The sequence below is a fragment of the Rattus norvegicus genome, chromosome 6 (genome assembly GCF_021556685.1).
Source record: "Rattus norvegicus strain SHRSP/BbbUtx chromosome 6, alternate assembly SHRSP_T2T, whole genome shotgun sequence".
NCBI classification, from domain to species: Eukaryota; Metazoa; Chordata; class Mammalia; order Rodentia; family Muridae; genus Rattus; species Rattus norvegicus.
Genome location: NC_141539.1, coordinates 99,107,501 through 99,129,131, shown reverse-complemented (window position 1 = coordinate 99,129,131; position 21,631 = coordinate 99,107,501). Strand labels below are relative to the sequence as shown.

At 43.5% G+C, this 21,631-nt stretch overlaps 1 protein-coding gene and 1 long non-coding RNA gene across 12 annotated transcripts in view; one reads left to right on the top strand and one right to left on the bottom strand.

Moving 5' to 3' along the window:
- Positions 1-21,631, bottom strand: part of Syt16 (synaptotagmin 16) — a 250,862-nt gene that overhangs the window by 164,986 nt on the left and 64,245 nt on the right. For 2 of the 11 annotated variants that reach the window (XM_087552744.1, XM_087552746.1), the window contains exon 1: positions 1,529-1,750. The gene's annotated coding sequence lies outside the window, so the exon portion shown is untranslated. 11 annotated transcript variants of the gene reach the window in all.
- LOC148005317 (uncharacterized) lies at positions 10,079-13,482 on the top strand. Its single transcript, XR_015623125.1, has 4 exons — positions 10,079-10,457; positions 10,597-10,679; positions 12,740-12,865; positions 13,055-13,482. It is a non-coding gene; the product is annotated as an uncharacterized LOC148005317 (long non-coding RNA).

Genomic DNA, 21,631 nt, shown 5'->3' with positions numbered 1-21,631 from the left:
TCTGTATGAAAGGTTAGACCCCAAGAATGTTTATTTCATAGCCCGTGACTCAACCCTCAAGCAATTCCAATCATTCCTTCTCTATCTGCCACACCTGAAAGGCTAGTGAACAGGCTCGTCCAACCAGTTTCCTAGAGCCTGCCCCAAGTTGTTTACAGATGTACATACAGAGTGCAGCTATAGCTGAATTCATGACTAGGGGGGCAGGGAGGCGGGAGGGGGCGAGGTCCTGCGGCCTGTGAACTCTTCTTCTGTTGGGCTGCAGAGTGGATTAAAGAGGGGGGAAAAAAACGATTGCAGCCAATGCTGAGGAAGAGACCCCCATCAAACATGTTTAGTTTGAAGGTTTTTTTGGTAGGCATTTTGCCTAAACAATGTTCTTTTTTTTTTTTTCCCCTTTTTTTTTTTTCCGGAGCTGGGGACTGAACCCAGGGCCTTGCACTTCCTAGGCAAGTGCTCTACCACTGAGCTAAATCCTCAACCCCCTAAACAATGTTCTTGTTCCACAATACAAAACACGTTTTCCCCAGGCTCACAGGTTGTCACTAATGACTATACATACAGGAAGTGTCAGACTCCTGTCTACTAAATCTCCTTTCTTCCTGCTAGGGATGGGGCTTTGCAAAGCGCTTTTAGCCCTACTTAGGTACTTAGCCTCCTTATCAGGATCCTAACAACGAGCTGTATGCTGTGCTCTAGCCCAGAAGGAAGCAGGCTTTCCCTTTTAACCCAAATTATAAAAAAAAAGAAAGAGAGAGAGAGAGAGAGAGAGAGAGAGAGAGAGAGAGACCATCGAGACACCTCTAATGTGCCTCTGAACAGAGGCGAAGCCACTATCCACAGCCAACAGCCTGTCTAATGGCCAAGACCTTGCAAATAACCAAACGAAACAGCAACACCTGTTCTGCTGAGCCCCAAAGACTGAGCTTTGCACCTAGACATAAAAGAATCAGTTCTGCATAAAGCCAGGCCCCGGTTGCCATGGATTTTCACTGGCTGTACATTGCTAATCCTCCTATCCACTGTCTCCTGGTCAGGTACCTAGACTCACGGGAGTCCACACATCAGCTCCTCGAAGACCTATGTCAAAGTCGTACACAAATTTATACATACATGGGAGGGCAAAACTCAAGTCATAACCTCGCTTCCTCCAATTGTTCCTCAGTAAAGAATTGTCCAGCACCCTCTTCCCTGAGAGCACGAGTGTCCCTTCCTGTCTCTGTGGTAGAAAGAGCAAATCTGGTAGGTACTCATTCACTAATTCATTCATTCATTCATTCATCCATCGCCGCCCCCGGCCTCTGCCCCACTCCAATTTTAACCTTCCCTATTTCCTGTAACGAGGTAAACTCCTATGACCTAGATCCATAAAGCATTTAATTTCCAGCAGTAAGAACCATAAGAAAAACCAAGTTCTGCTGGGCTAAATATCAAATTAATATCTACCAAAGTTCTTACATCATTTCCAGCAAAACAAAAAGCCTTCTGAAGTTAACACGAGAGTCCTCTAGAAGAACGTCCAACTCACCGGGTTCTATGGAGCCTCCTCGAGTGCAAAGCAAGTTTGAGTCAGACACAATTATTTCCTTCAAGGTTGACTCAAATTGGCTTCAGGGTTACCTACTCTTTTCCCCCCGAAAAGGAAACCCCATATTCACCCCCCCCCACTCCTTCGAAGCCTGGCGGCCGTCTTTGGAGTTAACACTGTGTTCCCCAGCTGTGGAGAAGAGAGCTAGAGTTCTCACCTGGCAAGGAGGAAAGCTGGCTACTTACTTATGGGACTCACCCAAGCATTGTTTGCTGAAGAGGAGGAGAGGCGGGTTTGACTCACCACTGCCGTGGTTAGAGCCTTCTGCCTTAATAATTTCATAAGTTTTGTTTTGTTTTGATTTGTTTTTACATTATAACCCCCTGGCTCAGTGGTGTTATTAATTCCTTCTTGATGGGCAAAAACAGCTTCCTGAAATTTTTGCTACAAATTGTTCATCTATCTATCAGGCTGTAAGTATTATTCCCTTTGAGGGACAAATATAAGTCGCTGTGCTGATTAAATTCAGATTCCTACTAAAAATATTTTCATTAATCATAGAAGGACTTTAGCCTATAGCCTATAGCCCTCATCATGAAGGCAGATACAAGGTGACAGAAGGGAGACTGATGAAGACCAAATGCCTTAGGCTCCTGAGGACATCACAAGCTGGGATGAAATTCCTGATTCCCCATGGACTACCCAGTCAGGTCTTCACTGGATAGCTCCACAGAGCTCTGGGCAGAGGTAAAGCCATGACAACCGGAATTTAAAATCAAGGAATCACCAGAGGTAAGAAGCACTGTTTTTGCATTGGTAGGACCTAAAGGCAGAAGTGATACCTGTGGGTTACTCCCTGACCCCCAAAACTGTGAGGTCTGTGGGATGGAATGCCACTGCTGTGGTACTGGCTTTTAAATTCTCCTCTTTGTGCAAGAGGAGTCGCATAATTACAGCTGAGAAACTGTTATGGAGTGTCTAATTAGTCTATGGTCTGTTAAGTACAAAAGAAAGAAAACCAGGGTTTTAATTCTGTACACATAAATAAGAAAGACAGAAGGACAGACTGACAGATGGACAGCAAGCAAGCTCAGTTTCTGAGGAACCCACAGCAGTGACTCTCAGCTACCGGGCTGAGGACACCCTTTGAAACAGATGAAAGCTTTGAAGTTTCTCCCACTGGGAAAAAATGCACAAAGCCTGATAGAAGCTCCCTTAATACCCATCCCAAAAAGCCTCTGAGGCTGTTAGCTCTAGGATGAGAACTTCCTCTCCCCAAGTGACACTGCCCAGAATTTTGGTGCAATTCACATGCAACCAGGACACCAAAATAATTCCTCTTTCACAGTCTCGCTCTTCAGAACTGAAGCGGCTGGCCTTCCAGGTGATCTCGATCAGGCATGATTTACATTCCTTTATTCTCCTGGTCGTGTATTTTCTTTTCCCAAAGCATAGAATGAAATAGTGTGCTTCAGAATTAACTAAGACCAGTGTGCTCACTAAGGATGTACAGAGACTAAACTTTCACTTATGAGTGTTGCAGAGATGGTACAAGGACCCAGAGAGAACCCAGAATGACCGGCCTCTGAAGTCTACTCCACTGGAAACGTCCGTGAGTCAAGTATACAACAAATTCTTGAGAAACAGCTCAGCTGACAAAACACTTGCCTAGCACGAATCAAGTCCTGAATCTGACCAACCCCAGTATGGTGGTTCATGCCTGTAACACCAGCTCTCAGCCAATGGAGACAGGAGGCTCAGGAGCTTAGGGTCATCCTCTGCTACACGGCATGTTTGAGGCCAGCCTGGGCTAGAAGAGACCTTGTCTCAAAAACAAATGAACAAGAAACTAGTACTTCATTGACAACTGTCCATGCCCTTCACAGAGCTGGCACTGAGGACCAAATACTGTATTTTCTGTGAGACTCACTCATACATAGACCATATATTCCTTTCATTTGAGCATCCAGTTGGTCAAACTTCTTTTTAGCTACAAAGAAAGCACATACCTTCCACGACCTAATGTCTGCATTCTTGGAAGCCACAACTTCTCAGCCCACTGAAACCTGTGTCTTTTCGACGTGAGATGCTAAGGCATTATCACCCACCATTCTTGGCAATGAATTCAAGAACTCACTTATCTAGAACATAGATTTTACAGACAGTTTACCAGAGATAAAGTCAGGACTGAGGCAGCAGACGTGGAACAGACGTGGTCTTACACCATCTTGACCATAACCTTGGCTCTAGAATTTCTAAATGGTCTTATCTTTTTCCATTCCTGTGAAGTCCGTATCTTTTTCCTGAGGGGGCAAAAACATCAGTTGTGTATCAGCCCCAAACTGCTTCCAGATAATTCTTGTGGGACTTTATCTTCAACTAGGGAGGTAATGACTCATCCCAGGTGAAAAGTGGGATGCATATAAATTATTGCATCAAAAGATGCTGGCAGAAAACAAGCAAAAGCATGAAGGCTGGTCCCAGGAAAGGCTGACCCTGAGGTTCCCCCAGAGAACACACGATGTGCTCATAGGAGCTCTGCAATTACACAACCCTCAAAGCACTGGAGAAGCTCTTCTTCCCTTTTGGTACATTAATTATAATGGGTCTAAACGGTGCAAACTAGTTTCTGAAGTAATCTTGGAAAGTGTTTGTTTTCCACATTTTTAAATGCTGAGAATATAATTAGCTACTTAAACTTGAATGCTAATACACCAGTTTGTGTCCACAGTGAGCACTCTTTGTACAACACACGATGCGACGCTAATCCGTGCCAAGATTTTCTTCCAGAATCACAAGTTAACAAAAACTGGCCACAGGCATCATTCCCCTCTTACTGCCAAGCTCTGTTTCTGAGACTTAGCACCCTGTAACCTGCCTATGGGGATCCACCCCAGGTATAAACAGCTACGAAGAGGTGAAAGGGGAGCTTCAAGATGGCAACGGAAAGCATCATATGCCAGACTTAGACTCCTGTGCCAGAGAATACTAGCTGTTGCCTGCTGCTGTTTTCTGCTTCTTCCTTAGCAATGGAACTGCTCGCTGACTTGTAACTAGGCTTATGGCTGGGCCAGAATAAGGACAGCATCTACACACCTCCAACCAGATGAGACCGTTTCACTAGGGGACACAAGGCAATGAGTGTACACGTTTTATGGGCAGAGATGTGTCGAGAGTGAAACAGCCAGGCAGAAACTAACACCAAGAGACTGGAGAGATGTCTCAGTGTTGCCTTGTAAGCACAAAGACCAGAGTTCAAGTCGCAGAACCCATGTGAAAACATTAGTGTTGGCATGCATTTGCCATGTCCATACTGAACAGATGGTTCCAAGGGATCCCTGGGAGTCACTGGCTGACCAGCCTAGCTTACTCAGTGAGTTTCAAGACTGCCTCAAAATAACGTGGACATTGCCTGGGAGTCAACACCTGGGCTGAACTCTGGCCTCCACAAAAATACACAAATGTTGACGTGCACAAGCATTCACAAAACCAACACTGCGCCCTAAGGTTAAACTACCTATGGACTAAGTTTCTAACTAGTTTAAACCATTACTGTCTTGGGGTACCTGTCCTTCATCCCTTGATTTAGTCCTTATAATGCTGAATTTATTAAATCCGCTTGATACTTCCAACAGCTGGTTATCGCCTTTACCACTTTATAGAACAAGAAACTGAAGAGCATTTCTGCCAGGTCCTCTCTCAAGCAGAAAGTTTCCATACGTACAGAGGAAAGTATGGAAGTGTCTTAGACCAGCATGCCCTGCTGTGGAACACTGACATTAGTGCTAACTACGTTTTGTAAAGGGGTGTTGTGTGGAATTTTCAGAGTCAAGCAGATAAGCACACCAATACTTGGTTCAGGCACTTAATTTAAAGCTGGAAAGGAGCCACACCCCAGTTCGGAACACATGACACACAGGTGTTTTGTTTGCCTGCTGAGGGCTGCCTCTGGTGTTCCTAACACCTACGCCCTCAAGTACAATGACGACGATGATGATGACGATGGTGTCGTCAAGCCTCACTTTACAGCTTCACCTGAAAGTCTGCCCCCAGCACTGCATATCACAAAGTTCCATCCCTGATGGTGTGTGTGTGTACGTGTGTGTGTGTGTGTGTGTGTGTGTGTGTGTGTGTGTGTGTGTGTGTTTGATATGTGGGAATCATTGTCTAAAAGGCCTCAAAATTCCACAAGCCATCAGAGGCCTGTGGTGTTTGGAGTTACCTTCACTGAATGACTTACATAGTATCTTGCTATAGTAGGTGGCACAGCGCTAGGCATAGCCAAGGTCATTTGTGGGAACTATGTAATATACAAACCTCTCTCACCCCTTTAGTTGTTTGTCAAAAATAATTTCAATGTCTTCACATCCATTCCTTCCATAAAATTCAGAGTGACAGTAGTCTTTCATATGGAGCACTTGTGTTGCTTTTCTTGCCTGGGTGTTGAACTGTTAAGAGAAACTATTCATTTCTGGGAGAAAAGACTGACAGTCACCCCCAAAATGTTTTAATTGTGGTCTTAATGAAGAATGTAGTCTAATCATTTTGCCAACATGTTTTTGAAGGAAGGTCAAATTAATAGCATGTTGATTTTTTGAGTCTTTACAAAGAAGTGACAGATTGATTTTTAAGTACTTTTAAAAACATATCAAACACTAGATAATTAAGTTTTGACATTCAAACACAAGCTGGACTCATTTCTATTTGTCTGGCACGGGCATTAGCCGTAGGCCGGCCCAATAACTTTACTAAGACTTTTGAAGACGGCAGTGGCTTGGAAAAACAGTGTGGCTTGGTCTCTAGGGTGGTACCACTGGGGAGTTTCGAACCTTTAGGAGGTGAAGATTTCATTAGCTAACTAATAACAGACAGAGGATAGAGATAAGGTTTCCTCCAGATTTCACTGGGCTGTCTCTGGAGATACAAACACACAACAAACGGCTTGTAAGACCTTTCTCCATTTACAGGTCAAACCCCAGGAAGGACAATCCACTGGTGAGGTCAGAAAGCAAGGCATTTGACAGGAGGAGTCTGGAGTAGCTTCCTCCATAGACTAAACCAGAAGAGTAGAAATAAATACACTTTGTCACAAAGATCAATAGACTTCAAGCCACGTTACTTAATAATCCAGGGAGGGTAGAGAGACAGCGGTTGGCTTTCTTTGGCATCTTTCCTGTGAGTGAATTTGGTGTCACGGTGCCGTAATTTGGGCCCCAGCTATGGAAAGATTCTTTGGGTTCCCTAATAACAATGAATACAATTAAAAATTCACAAGAGCTATTCTCTTCCAACATGCCTAAAGGAACAGAATGAATCTATCATTTTCTCTCTATGAATATCAATTCATAGGGCTTTCTTTTTTTTTTTGGACACGATGCTATGGTATGCCCTAAGTGTGTTCCTTTTTAAAAAAAACCATTGTATCAACTCTTAAATGTGTGCCAGATATTTCCATTTTATAAGGACACTGGGCCCACTTTACTGCCAAGAAGGAAAAACAGATGCAATTACTCACTGAGGTCAAAATTAAAAATCTAAGGTTTGCGTGAAGCTAAGGCTTAAAACCAGGTCTTTCTACTCTGAGGCCACTATTTCCTCTTAACCACGTTTACCTTGTCACCTCACCTGGAACCTTCCCGCCCTTTGATGGGCCCCCTCATAGGACTAAAGGCCACTTACAGAGGAGCTGACTTGAGTTAGAATCTGTTAAAAATGGAAGTGACCAAGCAGAAAGGCTCCCCTGCCGCTCTTGAGCCCCTTACTGTCTAATGACAGAGCCGCGGGCACTTAGAGCAGCTGTTCACACCCGAGGTCACACCATTCCACCTGGACCTCCAGGTAGCCGCAGAGAGAATGTGCAGATAGGGCAGGCACAAAATTAAATATTGACTCTGCCTCCAGAGCAAAGGTTAGAAATACAGTAGCTTCCTGCTAGAGAGAAGGCAGCTGGGAGAATAGCCCCCTTCCCCAGGGCAAATTAAAGGAGGGTCCTTAAAGGAGAATTCCAGGTGTTTTCAGATGAGGAAGTGGCCTAGTGCTTTGTGCAATGAGGAAATCTGATATTGTTGGACCTCAGAGTGATTCAGAGGTCAAAGGATGCCCTGAGCTGGAGGAAAAGGTTCAAGAGAGTGTTCTGCTACAGAAGCATGAGTGGTATAAGGTGCACGTACAAAACAGGAACAATCTACTAGGTCGAATCAAAATGGCTTCTAATGAACACCTGGGCCTTTGTAGCTCAGTGTGAGGTGCCGAGAAAAACAGAAATGTTTCCGTGGTTGTCCACTCCCCAGAGAAAGAAGAAGCAACCAACACAATTTAAATGTCACAAGTTCACTACCAAATGGAAGTGAGTGGGGAAGGCTAGAAGCATGTGGAGGGGTTTCCCAGACAGCCTGGTCTGAGGGCTCACTGGAAGCAAGCCTGAGACCTTTTAGCTGTTTAACCTAGTAGGCTAGGGTAAGTGGAGTCAGGCTACAAAATTCAAGTCCTGGCTGGAGCACTTAACTGCTTAAGACAGTCCACTTAACCTTTCTGGGCCTCAATCTCCTCTTGTACAAAATGGAAGAGAGGAACATATCTGCTCTGTGAGGATGTTATGAATAATGAAGCTGAGTCTGGCATACAAATTTAAAAGCTGGAAAATATTCCCTCTTCCTTATAGCTGTGTAGACTAAGGAAAACTCGACAAATTAATGACTGCAAAGACTTGGGTTAAGGATAATCAAAAAGACATTTTGTCCTAACATAGCTTCATCTTAGATATTTACAGTCTATCAAAGCACCCAATTAGAGAGCTCCGGCCGATATTTGTATAGGCATAGAAGCTGGTTTGGGTTGAAGCTATAATAAATTATATCTGGAGATGTAAAACTGATAATGATCGGATAAAAAAATGTATCTGAAGATATAAATCTGGTAAGGATCAGATAGTTTTCCTCACACCAATGGGTGGGATCACTTAAGGAGCAAGGATGGAGGGAAAAAATCATGATCAAGTTCTTCTTAACAGGGCAAATACCTAGACTCAGGAGAGGAAGAGGTAGCCAAGGAAAATGAGAGACAGGAAGAAGTTACCAATGAAGAGGCAAGAAAATGAGCCACCTATCAACCAGGCGAATGAGAGGCAGAAGAGCCAGCATCAGTCAAGGTACAAGAGCTGAGCATAGAAAGAACAAGGGTGCAGACATTTCTAGCACTTCAGAGCTTTCCTAGTGTCTGCTGTGAGCTGACAGTGGTGGGACAAAACTGACCAAGGGTCATTCAGACAGCGATGACACTGCCGTGACAGTTCAAGAGCTGATTAGGAGGCGCAGGCAGGTTGTAACCAGGGCAGAGGTCTCGTCCAGCGAGCGCCAGACAGCGTTTTCTAGCTTCTCTGTGGATGATATCCGTGGAATGCTACAGTATGTAGTGACAATTTTGAAATTTCGGTTTCTCCTAAAAACTCAGAAATATCGTAAGAATATGGTTCCGTTTTAATCCCACGTTGTGAGATATGGGACTGCTTCAGATTGTCCGCAGCAGCTGACTATGATTTACCTCGAGCTCTAACAAGGGTGTGGTTTTACCAGTTGTAGACAGTCCTATGTTTGTGTGGTGTTTGGAATTCGGGGACTTTTAGGGGGTGTAAATGCTAGGGCCCCTCAAGGCGGGGTGGGTTGGTAGTTGTTGTTAGTTGCAGTTTCTTAAGTGGTCACCATGCAAAGAAGAAACAAGAAGAAAAAGAAATTAGATGTCCTGGGGCTGGGGATTTAGCTCAGTGGTAGAGCGCTTACCTAGGAAGCGCAAGGCCCGGGGTTCGGTCCCCAGCTCCGAAAAAAAGAACCAAAAAAAAAAAAAAAAAAAAAAAAAAAGAAAGAAAGAAATTAGATGCCCTGATAGCAAAGATCAAACTTGCCCCAAGCAACTCCAGCAGGAAGTACTCTTATCACAACCCCTTTCCCAACCCCTGACTTTCTTTTCCTATCTTTTTTTAAATCTTCTTATCCAGTGTTAGGGGGTTGAAAGGGTGGAAGAAAAAGGGTGGAGAGGGTGGAAGAAGGAAGAAAGAAGACCAACTACAATCATACGCCTACACCCTAATCCCTAGACTCTGTGGATATGGACTCCATGGCAGACGAGAATGGAGGTTCTAAGCTGCCAATAAGGTGGCCTTAAAATAGAAAGATTATCCAAATTATTAGATGAGCCTTAGAAGGAGAAGAGTTGGAGAAGGTGCAACTCAGTGGATAAAAGTACTTTCTGCCAGGCCTAATGGCCTGGATCCAATCCCCAGGACCCACATGAGAAAGGAGACCCAACTCCCACAAGTCCTCTGTCCTCCACATGTGTTATGACCCATGGTAAGGAAACAAACACTAAATAAATGACTATAATTTAATTTAAAAATAAATGGAAGGTGGTAATAATGCAACAAATGAACATGTGTGGGGGGAAGACCCAACCCACTAATGCTTTGAAATGGAGCCATAAGGCCAGAGCAGTGGGTGGCCTCTAGATAAGGTAACTAAACAGAGAGTCCCCTAGTGCCTCCAGAAAGGACACAGTTCTGCTGACACCTTGATTTTATCCCAGGAAGGTGCATATCAGGTTCATGAACCACAAACAACGATAATGAATTTGCACACCTCTGTGCACCAAATATGGGGTAATTTGCTACATCAGCAATTAAGAAACCAAAGTGTGTCACCCACCAATCTGCACTTATTGACCGACTCCACCAACACATTTCTAAAAGACTGGTTTGTTGATCTATTCATGAGACACTTGTATTTGGGCAAAGCTACAATATGTTCCCACTGGAGAAATGCCTGTGTATGAAGCTGACCTAGAAACTACTGCCAGAGGAAAGCTTAGAAGAATGTTCCAGTATCAAGTGAGCCTCCAGGACAGCACCCTGGTCCTGCCTTCTCTTCTAGGATCCATTCCTGTAAGATAAGTTTTGCTTATTATTATTATTTCTGAGAGTTAGAATTTTTTCTGTGACTCCCAGATCTCGACCCTGCATGTATCTGACATGTAAAATGCCTGGCCCACCTGACCCCAGTACCAATCATGCTTGTTCTCAGGGTGTGCCTTCTGCTTCTGATTTTTACTCAGAAAACTCAAGTTCATTGTGGAAAAACCAGGACACAGGCAAGCAAAGGAAAAGGTAAGTCACTGTAATCCCATCCACAACAGATAATTGTATTTTGCATTTTCAAATGTATCTTTGAGAATGCTATGTCAATATTTATGTGTCTGTGATATTTATGTGTCTATTTTGTTCTTAACATGTAACCACACTCCCATAAAACATTGTGCTCTTCTTACTAGGAAATATACCAAGGATCCTTTGTAAATATAAACATTTGAAATACAATTCTTAAATGCTACAAAGTAGCTCTAATATAAAAAAAAAAAATGCCACAGCCTGTTGGCTTGGCCTCATTATCATGGGCTCTTTCCCTTGTGTTCATCTTCTGTGCTCCCTGTCTCCATGCCATTTGCTTGCGGACATACTTGTTCACCAGCAACTACCCACTTTAGGTCAGTCTCAATACTGCCATAATCACCCTGGATTATGTTCAGGCTGCCATTCTCTATGTGACAGACTACAAGATCTCTAAGTTCCTCTAACAAGAATGATGCTGGATAAATCACTGAACTGAGAACAGGACCCCTGTTGAAGGAATCAGAGAAAGGACTGGAAGAGCTTGAAGGGGCTCAAGACCCCATATGAACAACAATGCCAACCAACCAGAGCTTCCAGGGACTAAGCCACTACCCAAAGACTATACATGGTCTGATCCTGGGCTCCAACCTCATAGGTAGCAATGAATATCCTAGTAAGAGCACCAGTGGAAGGGGAAGCCCTTGGTCCTGCTAAGACTGAACCCCCAGGGGCTTGGGGATTTAGCTCAGTAGTAGAGCGCTTGCCTAGCAAGCGCAAGGCCCTGCCTGGGTTCAGTCCCCAGCTCCGGAAAAAAAAAGACTGAACCCCCAGTGATTGTTGGGGGCAGGGTGGTAATGGGGGGAGGATGGGGAGGGGAACAACCATAAAGAAGGGGATGGGGAGGGGTTGGGGGATGTTGGCCCGGAAACCGGGAAAGGGAATAACATTCGAAATGTAAATAGGAAATACTCAAGTTAATAAAAAAAAAAAAAATCAAAAAAAATGATACTGGATAATGTGGGGAATCCCTGTGTGCTTAAAGCAGAATAAGTTTAATCTTTGTAAATGTTTATGCAAACAAGTAATATGTATCTACCTGAAAGTTCCCCCAAATGGTAAGACTTTTGCTACTAAGAATAAAACACTCTGTATTTACTGTTGCTTATAATGTAGCTCTGTGCTCATTAATAAAACTAAAAGCCTTATAAGGAATGGTCCTGATTTTTATTTTCAAGTGTCTACAAACACAATTCAAGTAGCTTTCAGCAGAAACATGGGGTGAAACCTATTTCACATAACTTAAAATCAGATATAATCAAACTCAGAAGCTTAAACATTACCTCAGAGAGATTCTACTCTGGATGGCCTGGCTTTGCTTTCAGTGACCTTAAGACAGTGGTTCTCAACCTTCCCAATGCTGTGACCTTTTAGTTCTCATGCTGTGGTGACCCTCAACCATAAAATTATTTTTGTTGCTTCTTCATAACTGTGATTTTGCTAGTCTTGTGAAGCATAATATGAATATCTGATGGTCTTTAAGCAACACCAGGGATAGGGGCATTAGACTCCTAAAGGGGTGGTTGAGAACATGGCTCAAGGTGACCATGACATTGGGAAGTTTCTGTCATTGCAGTTTCAAGTCCAGTAAAACATTGAACCTTTATTATATTCCCTCCTGAGTCTCAGAAGTGGGTTTTACTGGACCACCTAGGTAATAAAGTTGTTTATGCCGCTGGTCCTTCTTGTCCAGAGAATGGACAGACCCACTGACATGGATACAGGAATCTTTGACCTCTCATTCTACATACTAAAGACAGTCTAAACAGGTGGGGTGAAATTACCAAAGGAGAAATGAACACTGATTTAAAAAACAGTAGAAATCTATGAAAGGCTGCAATCTTCTAGAATGGTGATATTAACTTTTTGAGGTCCCAAACCCTCAGAGAATTCAGCCTAAGATTTTTACAGAAGAAACCAAGCAAAAACCTACAGAAAAGCAAAAGGTTTGACATTCAATGCATTTGTGGGTGACGAATGTATTTCCTTCACATTGGCAGAATATAGAAGACCTTATAAAGAGTTGTGTTTCCTGCTTATTCTTGATGCGAGCATCAATGTGTATTTCATGAACAAAGAATGAAATGAATCCAGATGCTTCCTAGGGGGAAAAGTTCCACTCAAAGGTAAATCTCAACAAGATTTGAAGATATTTGATTTGAATAAGCTGAGACTGTGAGGTGCTTTAAGATAGAATGAAAGTCATCTTTAATATTTAATCAGTGTCTCATTTTGTTAGCAGCTGTTCGTGAAAATGTGACTTTTAAACACACACGGTAACAGTGAATCAAATCTCCCCTCTTTCACCTTGACAGCTCCTTTCAGAGAAAATGAGAATGGTCCAAGGCTTAGGCTGCATTTACAGAGCACTGCTCCCTTTGTCCTCAAACCTATGAGATCATCTTTGGCAATGACTGTATCATTGATGCACTGATGTCAGCAGAAGAAAGATTAATATTCCATGCTTTAATTTAACCTTCAAATGAGTTGTGTGGTTTCCAGAAGTCTGCAGAATGCTGCTACAGAAAGAAAGACCAGTTGATAAGGCATACCGGACCCTAGCACTCAGGAGTCAGCTTTCCAACAATGAAATACAGTTATCTTCCTCATTGCAGAGGCAATGTGATCCAAAAAATTGTCCATTATGATGAGTGTTGGGAAATAAGATTTAAGAGGTAAATAAATATATGTACATGCATATTCACATTCATATATAAAAAAATCAATAAACTTTTCCCTGTCAGTTGGTTCTGTTTCCTATTTCTCTACAGAAAATAATTTTTAATTTGTTCCTATAGTTCAGTTGGAGGCTTCAGATTTTTCATATTCTCCAGACACAATGGTATGTACCTAAGGCCCCAGCACCCAGCAGGATGAGGCAGAAAGTTCATGAGTTTAGGCTAGCCTAGGCTACATCAAGATCCTGTCTCAGAAGAAAAAAAACATTATGTGCGCTGGGGTTTTTTTTTTGTTTGTTTGTTTGTTTGTTTGTTTGTTTGGGTTTTTTTTGGTTCTTTTTTTTGGAGCTGGGGACCGAACCCAGGGCCTTGCGCTTCCTAGGCAAGCGCTCTACCACTGAGCTAAATCCCCAAGCCCGGGTTTTTTTTTTTTATGTTTAATTTTTGTTAGTTCTTTGAGGGTTCTGTAAAACATGTTTTGATCATATTCATCTCCCAGCTCTTTCCAGAGCTACCATCCAGGTTCTTTTTAATGTCTGGGTTTCATATATGCATTTGTGTATGTGTTTAAAGCATTATATGTGTGTTTTAAATATATCTCCTTTGGCTATTAGCCTATGAGAAAGGGCCGCTTGCTCCCTTCACTGCTGTCTGTCTCTTAGCCAAAGATCTAAAGCTACACTCACGCATCAGTGTTATAACAAAAGGCTTAGATTCTGCTCACCATCTGCCTCTCTTTGCTGCCCTACTTAAGAAATTCAGAACATGCCAGGAGCTAGTAAACAAGAAGTGCAGTAGAAACAGGTCGGTTCAGATCGTGTACCACCGATAAACCGCATAAGGGTGGAACTAATTCAATTCATGGTAGGAAATGATTCGCAGGTTTAACTTGAAGATAATAGGGCCTGATTCACAACAAGGTAAGCTCACCTCGCCGCCGTGGCAGACTGGGCACAAGGAGAAGGTGGAAAGAAAGATGCGTTAGAAAATCCAAGAGTGGTTTTATACCTGAGTGACAATAACAGAAGTACGCCCAACCAACAAGTGTGCCCATTACACCAATACAGCAATCAAGATAGACGGATGAACGGACGGACAGACGGACAGACAGACAGATGAAAGAAAGATAGACAGGTAACTCCAAGATTTTTGGCTTCAAAAAACAGATAGTACCACTTTACCTAGCCAGGGAATGATGGAAGAGAGGCAGGTGGGAGGAAGAACTCGGAAGTCTGACTTAGTCATCTCCTGTTCATGCTTAGTGAACTCCCAAGGGAGGATCCTGACCACACCATGGCTCTGGGTATCAGGTCAGCACTGGAGATAAAAAGGTTATCCTAAGACCACTGAGATCATGCCAAGGGACTACATATACAGCATGATTCGACATAGAAGGCTTTGGCTCCACCAAAACAGGAAAAAAAAATAACACAAAACAGTAGGTTTGTTCTGCACTTTCTCTGGGTAAAGAGCTCATGCTTTTTCTGGCAGCGAAAGGTTTTCCTGGCAAAGAAAGTTTAGTTGGGCCTGAGCTTCGAAGGCTTCTGCAACCTCTAAAAACAAACAAGGTACTACAGAGAGATCAATGCCTGCTCACAATAAATTCTAGTGCCCCATACAATTTCAAAGATGTCCATGGGATTTACATTTTTGAAAAGCATAAATATTACACATATCTTTTTATTATCATTATTCCAAAGGGAACTCCCACAATATAAAAGAACAGGCATGCCATCCCATGGGCAGGCACCAATCCCTGACACTATTACTAATGCCATGCTGTGCTTGTAGACAAGAGCCTAGCATAGCTGCCCTGAGAGGCTCTACCAAGCACCTAACTGAGACCTATGCACACACTTACAGCCAGACATTGGACAGAAGTCAGGAACCTCTATGGAAGAGTTAGGGAGAAGATTGAAGGCCCTGAAGGAGATGGCAACCCCAACAGTGTCAACTAAGATGGACCCCTAAAATCTCTCAGAGACTGAGCTACCAACCAAATACACAGGCTGGTCCAAGGCCCCCAGCACATATGTAGCAGAGGGTTACCTTGTCTGGCCTCAGTGGGAGAGGATGCACCTAATCCTGCAGAGACTTGATGCACCAGGATGGGAGGATACTGGAGATAGGGGCTGACCTCTCAGAGGTGAAGCGGGGTGAAGAGAAGGGGAGGGACTCTGTGAGGGAGGACCAGGAGAGGCACCATTTGGGATGTAGATAGATAGATAGATAGATAGATAGATAGATAGATAGATAGATAGATAGGAAAGAGAGAAAGAACAAAAGAAAGAATGAAAGGAAGGAAGGAAGGAAGGAAGGAAGGAAGGAAAAGGAAGGGAGGAAGGAAGGAAGGAAGGAAGGGAAAGGAAGGGAGGAAGGAAGGAAGGAAAAGGAAGGGAGGGAGGAAGGAAGGAAAAGGAAGGGAGGGAGGAAGGAAGGAAGGAAGGAAAAGGAAGGAAGGAAGGAAGGAAGGAAGGAAAAGGAAGGGAGGAAGGGAGGAAGGGAGGAAGGGAGGGAGGAAGGAAGGGAGGAAGGGAGGAAGGGAGGGAGGAAGGAAGGAAGGGAGGAAGGGAGGAAGGAAGGAAGGAAAAGGAAGGGAGGAAGGGAGGAAGGAAGGAAGGGAGGAAGGGAGGAAGGAAAAGGAAGGGAGGAAGGGAGGAAGGAAGGAAGGGAGGAAGGGAGGAAGGAAAAGGAAGGGAGGAAGGGAGGAAGGGAGGAAGGAAGGAAGGAAGGAAGGAAGGAAGGAAGGAAAAGGAAGGGAGGAAGGGAGGAAGGGAGGAAGGGAGGAAGGGAGGGAGGAAGGAAGGGAGGAAGGGAGGAAGGGAGGAAGGAAGGAAGGAAGGAAGGAAGGGAGGAAGGGAGGGAGGGAGGAAGGAAGGAAGGGAGGAAGGAAGGAAGGGAAGAAGGGAGGAAGGGAGGGAGGGAGGAAGGGAGGGAGGGAGGGAGGGAGGCATGACTACCCTGAGAGGTCTGGGGGGAACATATTCATTTACATGAAAAGAATTGGATCTGGGTTTCTCTTAACCTGCTTCAATATACTGAGTTTCAATAAACCTGGAGTTCTCCAGTTGTGGGCAGATTCTCCATTGTAATTTAGCAGGTGAGTTTGAAGACGGGGTTACATTGAGCAAACCAACACTGAGGCCCCAGCTTTCAAAATGAATGAGCCTTTCTTTTCGTGAAAATCCAGTTTGCCTGCTGTATTTGTTTGAAGTCTCAAGCAAATTCCTCTCTTCAGCTTTGTTCTCAGTCTATCTTGGGTGGAGTGGGGGAATCTAAACTTATCAAATGATAATCTTGTTTTCTTCTCTTTATTTCCATTTATGTCCACAGCCACACCACCATCATTAGACTAGGACACGTTTTCTTTCATTTCTACCACTGGTAAATTGTACCTCAAACCTGAAACAGAGTCAACCATCTATATATGTCAGAGGGCGATGGCTGGGGAATTCAGAGGCCTTAATGTGGAAACCACTGCTCTAATTTTGTTACTGGGATATCATATGTCCATCAAAGTGCCTTCTAAATGACTGTTTGTGCCCACAGAACAGTGTTGCTGTCAGCCTTGGTCAGAAACTGTAATTGCCTGCATAAGATCTACACAAGTGTACACACTATCCACCAACATCCTGTCATGGAGGGGAAGGGAGCTCATGGGATCCCACCCCTTCCTGATGATTTATACATAGTTGGTGGTTACCAAGAGAGGAGACGTGTACTTCTGTAATGGGATAGTTTGAATATGCTTGGCACAGGGAGTGGCACTATTAGGAGATGTGACCTTGGGGAGGTGTGTCACTGTGGGAGTGGGCTTTGAGACCCTCCTCCTAGCTGCCTGGAAGCCAGTCTTCTCCTGGCCACCTTCAGATCAAGATGTAGACCTCTTAGCTCCTCCTGCACCATGCCTGCCTGAGTGCTGCCACACTCCTGCCTTGATAATAATGGACTAAACTTCTGGATATATAAGTCAGCCCCAATTAAATGTTGTCCTTTATAAGAGTTGCCTTGGTCATGCTGTCTTTTCACAGCTATGGAAAGCCCAAGACAAGCGGTATAACCACTACTAAGGGTATACCATAAACAGCTCCTCCCTCACCCTCCTGTTAGCAACCCTAATTAAATTCCTTAAAAAAGGGAAGGGAGTCAACAGGAGTGATATGGGGACCGAGACAGACTAACAGTGGGTGACTATGATAAAAATGCATTATACATATATGGAAATATCATAATGAAACTCATTGTGTATGGTATAGTGAAACACTAAATAGGCAAAACTCTGCACGAAGTCTACAGCAGCACTCTGTGATGCCTACTTTTAGTGGCTTATGCCACATTAACATTTTTTATTAAAGTATAAGAAAACATTCTTGCTTATCCTTTTGGCCAACTTGGCAATCTCTTCACATCTAAACACTAAGGTCAGACTAGACTAAAGTGCACAGGGCTCCAGTCCACAGTAGCAAACTATATCCTTAGAGCCCATGATAAATCTCATTCTTTTAACAAATACATTTGATGAGTGTGCATTGAATATTGGGCACTAAGGATCTTGGGACACAGCAGCGAGTCAAAGAGAAAACCCTACACACGTGGGCTCCCATTCTAGTGGGAGAAACAGACAAGCCAGCAAACAAAATATATGGGATATTTTTGTACAATGGCGCATGCTAAGAGAAAAACACGTTATATACTAAGCTAGGCAAATAATGATAGATTTGAGTTGTTCAAACGGCGGGTATAGATAGGGGTGAGGGTTTTCAATGAGTGTGACGTTGAGCCCAGATCTAGATGAAGCGAAAAGGAATAAATTCTCCCACTCCCCAGCAGAAGCCATCAGTCCCTGCCTTCATGTCTCCCGCACTTACATCCCTTATCCATTCATTTGATGAATATCTCTCAAGTGCTTACCACACCCACATGCTCTTCCCAGGGCTTCCGCATGTTTCTCTCTGCTCCTATTAAAAACTGACAAAAGACAAGGACTGGGTCTCATTTATCCCTGTGGCTCCTTTGCTGCCTCATGCACTGGAGAAAACAGTATTCAATGGAGAGGCACATAGATGTCTAAAACTCAAGCACATCCAGGAGTCAAAGCTGTACTTTTCTTGCTGCCTCAAAAGTCAACATACGTCTCTCAAGAGAAAACCAAGGCTACGTAGGCTCCTTGTGGAGAGCTCAGCATAGTAAATCAGGTTAGACCCATTGGGAAATAAAGGATTAGAGTAAGAGGAAATCTTTGATTAAAAATGTACTTCATTATTGAACAGTCTTTGCTAGACAGCAAGCATAAAGGCACAAGCAATTCACAGCATCCCAAAGGCAGATTAACACAAACGGACGCTTGAAATCCCTCCTAACAGGTGACTCACTGATCCTGGGTACACAGAATGTCACACACTGTGTAAGACTGTCAGCATACCAGCTGTAAGCAAACTGAAAATGAGTGACACCCCCTACCCTACCTACCTACCCTACCTACCCTACCCTACCCTTCTCTCTAGTTTTGTTTGCTTTTAAGTCTATTTTTCCCTTTTCTTCATGCATGATTCTCTTTCTTGGTGCCTAGGAGGGGAAAGAGGCTTTTTCCAAACTGAAAGAAAGAATTGGTCAATCCTTAGTCTCCTGGTATGGAATCTGCATCCAGAGAAGTAAAACCAAATTATTAACTGACTGGTCAAAACTAGTTCTAAAGCAGCATTATACCTTCAAGACAAACCACTTCCATAATCATACATGACATTAATGAATTTGCAATTGAATTTCACCAGCCTCCTTCATAGGACACAAGTCAAATGCGTTCCCAGCAATTTTCTGCCTTTATTATAGTTTGTCAAATTGCAGTGAGAATACTCTCATTTTCCCTAACCACACTTTTTTAGGCAGTGCAGATAATACCCTTCGTGTAAGCTTCTGTTTTTGTTGTTTTAAAGCTCAAACATCTTTTTACCTGAGAAGCACAGAAGGGCTGGTTTCCTCGGCAACATAATTTGCTTCCAGTTCAATGGAACATCGAGTTCTTTTCCACAGGTTCCCCACATCAAGTGACCAATCCCTGCTCAGACAACCCCACTTCCCTTTGCAAAGCAGGGTGGAAAAAAAAATCTGTTTCTAAGGTGTTTTTGTTATGGTTAAATGAACCTTTTAAATATTGATTTTAATGCTTTCAATTTTTTAAGCTGCTGTGCACTCGGGTCTTTTTTTTTTCCTGAAATACACAGGGCACAGTTCCTCCAAGCCTCTCATTCATTTGCCCCAACCTTCAATGATGCAAATCAACTGGCCTTTTCTTGTAGACCTTTGACTCGAAACAATCATTGGCTAAAGAAGAATGGACTTAGGAAATTCCCTACCTGTCTAGTTCTGAAGACATCCATTCTAGAACTCTATCAATGGAAATAACGACCCCTTGGAATTGGCCACACTTTACCCTCAAAATCTAAAGAAGCCATATGTACCTACGTCAGCTGTATGGTAAAGGTTGAGCCTTGAGCCATGGGCCATTTTAGAAAGCGCCTGGTTGTGAGACAGATCTTTAAACCTATCGAGGTTCTAGTGTGAGACTAACATTTGAAAGGTCAGCTCTGTATTGACTTCATGGATATCCCGTTATCCAGTTAGAATCCCTGTGTCTTTATTTGTCCGTTGAGCTAAGAAAGATCTGTCTGAGGAGATACCGAGTTTAGTCTGGTAGGCACGTTCAAAGTGCAACCTTCACACTTAATCAATAAACAAGAAACTGATCAATAGCAAAATCCCAGCAAAGCAGCACGCTGCTGCTGAAGGCCAGCAGAGCTCCAAGTAGCATCTGAAAACAAAGCCCAGGAGAGCTACTTTTCACAAGCAGCAGGGAGCCACTCGGTGCTTTATTTGCACAGTTTATTGTCATCTGCACCAGAGCCAGCCTCGTGTCTGGAATACACTTAAAGGCTGTGGACATCTTGCAGAAAGTATTATGACAATACAATGTCATACTTGAGAAATAATGGAGTTGGAGTGCCTGTACATGGAGTGCCAGCAAGAACAGCAATGGCTGTCATCATAGGAAACTTGTCATATTGGGGGCAGTAATTTTCTGTTGGGACTGAACTTTCAGTGGATGTAAGCAGAAGCTGAGGACTCTGTGCAAAAGCCACTGTATCAAACCAGCTGGGTGTGGAAATACACACTTGCAATCCCAGCATTCAGAATGCTGCAGCAAGAGGACTGTGAGTTTCAGGCCAGCCTAGGCTACAGAGTAAGCCATGGAGTCCAACAAAGAAATACAACAAACTCAGCATGATGCCTGGTTCAGCACAGGGAATAGATATGGACATCTGGAAATAAGGCAGGGGTTACTTAGAATAGACTCAGGGATGGGTAAGACCAAGAACAATGCCAAATGTTCCTTAGCCATCCATAAAGGCTCTACAAATATTCTGTCAACTCCAGACACTGTAAGTTTTGTTATACATGGCTCTTTCTATGTTATGACAAGGTAGAATGGTAGGTTGAATGATAATTTCCCCAAAAGTCTTAGCTCTCAAGAGCTATTACTGAACCTATTACTGTGACCTTGCTTAGGGGCCAGACATCTCTGTAGATGTAATTAAGCATGCTGAGATAAAAACCACCCTGGATCATGTAGATGGCCCTAACACTGATGACAACTATCCTTCTAAAATACATAGAGGACAGACACAGAGGGAGAAGTTGGAAGGCCATGTGGTGACCAAGCTATAAGTAGATTGAAGTTTGCAGCCATCAGTCATGAGCCATGGAAAAACTAAAGTCATCAGAAGATACAAAGAAAGATTCTCCCTCAGGGCACTCAGAGAACATGGCTCTGCCAGCTTCTTGATCTAGACTCCACACATATACAAGAACAAATTGCTCTTGTTCTGAGCCACCATGATTGTTTTGCTTACGACAGCCCTGGGAACTTAAATAAGTAGTTTATACCTGTGGCATTTGTATGCTTGCATGTGTGTGTGTGTTTGTGTAAACGTGTGCATGTGGAAGCCACAAGACAACTTTGGATATTATTCTTGGAAATACTGTCAAACTGCCTTTGAGGCAGGGTCTCTGATTAACCTGAAGTTCAGAAAATGGCACAGCAGAATGGCTGGATAGCAAACCTCAAGGCTATGACTGCTTCTGCGTCCTCGGCAATGGCATTGCAAGCATACCACGATGCCCCCCTATTTTTTATACACATTTGGGGAGCTGGACTTA